We start from the raw sequence: 4,290 nt of genomic DNA on the forward strand, positions 1-4,290 counted from the left end.
CTGAAAACTGTTTGCTGCCTCTCCCGTCTTTCTCCCCCAGTTATCAAGTCCTGTAGCAGAACACTCGTCAACCCGTAAGGTACACGTGTGTTCCAGGAGAGTCTTGTTAAATAGCCTGTGGCTCTGCATTTCCAACATGCTCATGGGACCCCAGTGCTGCTGGGGTAGGGACCACACTTTGAGCAGCAAGGTGGCAAACTGTCCCACCTCAAGTCATTTTTTCAAAATTATTTGTGGGACGCCTGAATAATTGGCGTCAGCGGCCCAGTGTCTCCTTTCGGCTCAGGGCGTGATCCTGGGATCCAGGAGCAAATCTCACGTTGGGTTCCTTGCAGGGAGCCTGCTTCTCCCTCTGCCTGTGTCTCTGCCTCTCTGTGTGAGTGTGTGTCTCATGAATAAACAAATACAATTTTAATAAAATAAATAAAATAAAATGTTTAAAGATTTTATTTATTTCTTCATGCAAGACACAGAGACATTGGCAGAGGGAGGAGCAGACTCCCTGTGGGGAGCCTGATGTGGGACTTGATCTCAGAACCCCAGAATCACAACATCATCCAAGGGCAGACTTTCAACCACTGAGCCACCAGGTGCCCCATTTTTTTTAAAGATTTTTATTTGGGGGACGCTTGGGTGGCTCAGCAGTTAAGTGTCTGCCTTCAGCCCAGGACGGGATCCTGGGGTCCCAGGATCAGGTCCTGCATCGGTCTCCCTTAATGAAGCCTGCTTCTCCCTCTGCCTATGTCTCTGCCTCTCTCTCTGGGTCTCTCATGAAGAAATCAATAAAATCTTAAACAACAAACAAAAATGGCTCAAGGCAAGGGGTGCCTAGGTGATCCCATTTGGTTAGGTGTCTGCCTTTGGCTCAGGTCCTGATCCCAGGATCCTGGGAAGGAGCCCCGACTTTGAGGTTCCCACTCAGCAGGGAGTGCTTCTCCCTCTGCCCCTCCCCCTCCATTCATGCTCTCTCTCTCTCTCTCTCTCTCTCTCAAATAAAATCTTTTTTTTTTTTTTTTTTTTTTTTTTTTTTAGCTACCTTTGAAACAAGGTATCTTTCACTAGTCTCTCCAGCCAGGTCTCTTCCACTAGTTATGAAAGCTGGGGTGATGGAAAGAAGCTGATGGAGCCGTGCAAGGGGACAGTGTAGACACTGGCTTGAAGGCAGGGCTGCCACAGGACCAGTCAACACATATGCAATGGGGCCTGGACTTGAGGGTGCTGTCCTCCTCGGCTGGTGGGGACCCAATGCCCTCTCAGACCCGAGGACTGAGCACAGGAGCCCCTGGAGTCGGCAACCGTGGCACCAACAGATGTTCTCTGGTTGTGCATAGGCTTCCCCAACAGCTGTGTGAGGAGTGGATGTGGCTGAATGGCGGCAGAGAGGAATGGAAGAGCATGAGCATGGCAGATGCCCCTTGTGACCAAGGACAAGGTCACGTTCACCTCTGTGATCCCGGGCCCACACAGTGACAGGTGCAGAGCAGGTGTTACACCGAAGAATTGGGTGGATCAAAAATTTCATTTTATGTTATTATTTTGTTGAAAGATTTATTTATTTGAGAGAGGGAGAAAGGGAGAGAGGAAGAGAGGGACAGAGGGACAGAGAGCATGAGCAGGAGGGGCAGAGAGAGGAGAGAGAATCTCAAACAGACTCCAAGCTGAGCACGGAGCCTGATGTGGGGCTTGATCCCAGGGCCCTGAGATCAGGACCTAAGCCGAAAGCAAAAGCTAGATATTTAACTGACTGCGCCACCAAGGTGCCTCTGAATCAACAAATTTAAAAACAGGTTTTCAGGGCAGCCCGGTGGCTCAGCGGTTTAGCGCCACCTTCAGCCCAGGGCCTGATCCTGGAGTCCCGGGATCGAGTCCCACAACCGGCTCCCTGCATGGAGCCTGCCTCTCTCTCTCTCTCTCTCTCCCCCACCCCCATGTCATGAATAAGTAAATAAAAACTAAATATAAAATAAACGAAAGAAAAATAGGAAAGAAAGGGAGATCCAGAAATAGATCTAAATATATATGAGGACTTTTTGGTATGATAAAGGTGGCATCTGAAGATGATGATTAGATGGGCTCTTCCATATATGATGCAGGAACCACTGGGTAGCCATCCAGAAAAATAAAGTCAGATTAATACTGGAACTTATATACTAGGACAAATACCAAGTGCGCCAGAGATAGAAATGCAAAAAAATCAACAATTCTAAGGACAGTGAGCAAAGAATATGAACACTCAGTTCACAGCAAATAATAGTGGATGTGAAGCACATGGAAAGATGAACAACCTGGCTTATGAAGACACCACTGCATAGGATGCAAGAGTTTGATAACAAGACGGTTGGGCGAGGCCGTGGGGAACACGCACTGGCTGAGAAAGCTAGCTGTACTCTTCAAGTCTCTGCCCCTGGCTTATCATTCCCGACTCCCTTGAAGCGATAGCAACTTGGACACTTGGAAAGGGCCTGACCGTCACACTTGTTGTTGCTCTAACTTTGCAGGCACTTTGGTCTGTGCCCATTGATGTGAGCCGGCTAAGGGAGACCCACATTAACCAAACACACGAGAAGCTGGTGTGTGAACTAGAAGGGGAAATCATTTTTTATTTTTATTTTTTTAAAGATTTTCTTTATTTAATCATGAGAGAGAGAGACAGAGAAAGAGAGAGGCAGAGACAGACAGAGGGAGAAGCAGGCTCCATGCAGGGAGCCTGACGTGGGACTCGATCCTGGGTGTCCAGGATCACGCCCTGGGCTAAAGTCGGTGCTAAACAGCTGAGCCACCCGGGCTGCCCCGAAATCATTTTTTAAAAGATTTCACTCATTTATTTGACACAGAAAAAGAGAGAACACAAGCAGGGGGAGTAGCAGAGAGAGAGAGAGAGAGAGAGAGAGAGAAGCAAACTCCCCACTGGGCAGGGAGACCAACGCCGGGCTCAGTCCCAAGACTCCAGGATCATGACCTGAGCCAAAGGAAGACGCGAAAGCGACTGAGCCACCCACGTGCCCCGAGAAATCATTTTTTTAAATATTGTATTTATTTAAGTAGGCTCCACGTGCGAGTGGGACTTGAGCACAGGACCCCGATGAGGCTAAAAGGCTAAATGTCAAGTGACGCCGTGCTGTGGTTCCCCACGCCCTGGCCCCAGCCAGCCTGGAGGGTCCCGCAGTGACGACGTGAGGAGCCTCCTGGGCCCTGGGACGACTCAGCGCCAGCCCCCGGCGCCAGCCCCACGCCCGGTTCCCGGGCGCCCCCCTAGGCGGGCCACAGCGAGAGGCCGAGGGCGCCTGGCCTGCAGCCAGGTTCCGCCGCCCGCCGCGCCTCTAGGGCTCCGCGCGCGGAGGGGCGGGCCATTCAAATTAGGAAGGGCCTTGCGGGGCCGGCGACGACGCGACGACGGACGCATCGTTTGTCTTTTAAAAGGAAGAGACTTTACAAAGCCGCACGAGAGCCTAGCGGCTAGTGCCGCCCGTGCCACGGTGGGAGAAGCGGGGGAGCGAGACGTGGCCGGAGCGGGAGCCGAGTCACCGTGAGTGAAAGGTGGACGTGGTCGGGAGGGCATGCGCGGGGGCGTGCGTGGCGGCATCGCTTCTCGGCCTTTTGGCTAAGATCAAGTGTAGTATCTGTTCTTATCAGTTTAATATCTGATACGTCCTCTATCCGAGGACAATATATTAAATGGATTTTTGGAGCAGGGAGATGGAATAGGAGCTTGCTCCGTCCACTCCGCGCATCGACCTGGTATTGCAGTACCTCCAGGAACGGTGCACCCCCTCGGGGGAAACACTCGATTGTGAAAGAGAGACAAGGAGTTGTCTGGAGCAGCGCTTGGGGAGGCTCTTTGCTGTTCTTGGGGAGAGTTGGGGAAAGCTCAGATAGATACTTGAACCGAGTTGATTTCTTGTTTTTTTTTTTTTCTCCATCTTTGCTAATTCCTGGCGTAGTTTCACAACTTGTGAGCACACTGACAGTTGTACTCGTGCTTTTCTCTTTCTGGTTTAAATTGTTCATTTCCCTAAAGCTGTTTTTAAGTTTTATTTGTATCTTTTTTTTCTTTTCTTTTCTTAAGCTTTCATTTACTTATGAAAATCCGAGAGAGAGAGAGAGAAGGGAGAGAGAGAGAGAGAGAGAGAGGCACAGACTCACACAGACGGAGAAGCAGACTCCATGCAGGGAGCCTGACGTGGGACCCGATCTTGGATCCCCAGGATCACGTCCGGGGCTGAAGACGGCGCTAAACCGCTGAGCCACCCAGGCCTGCCCCCTTAAAACCCTTAACACGTCTGCGCGGTT

At 50.8% G+C, this 4,290-nt stretch overlaps 1 non-coding gene across 1 annotated transcript; it reads left to right on the forward strand.

The window, feature by feature from the left end:
- The first annotated feature begins 3,581 nt into the window (after nt 1–3,581).
- Nucleotides 3,582–3,772, forward strand: LOC140598040 (U2 spliceosomal RNA). Its single transcript, XR_012000194.1, has one exon. It is a non-coding gene; the product is annotated as a U2 spliceosomal RNA (small nuclear RNA).
- Nucleotides 3,773–4,290: the final 518 nt, after the last annotated feature.

This window comes from Vulpes vulpes, chromosome 2 (genome assembly GCF_048418805.1).
Source record: "Vulpes vulpes isolate BD-2025 chromosome 2, VulVul3, whole genome shotgun sequence".
Taxonomy (NCBI): domain Eukaryota; kingdom Metazoa; phylum Chordata; class Mammalia; order Carnivora; family Canidae; genus Vulpes; species Vulpes vulpes.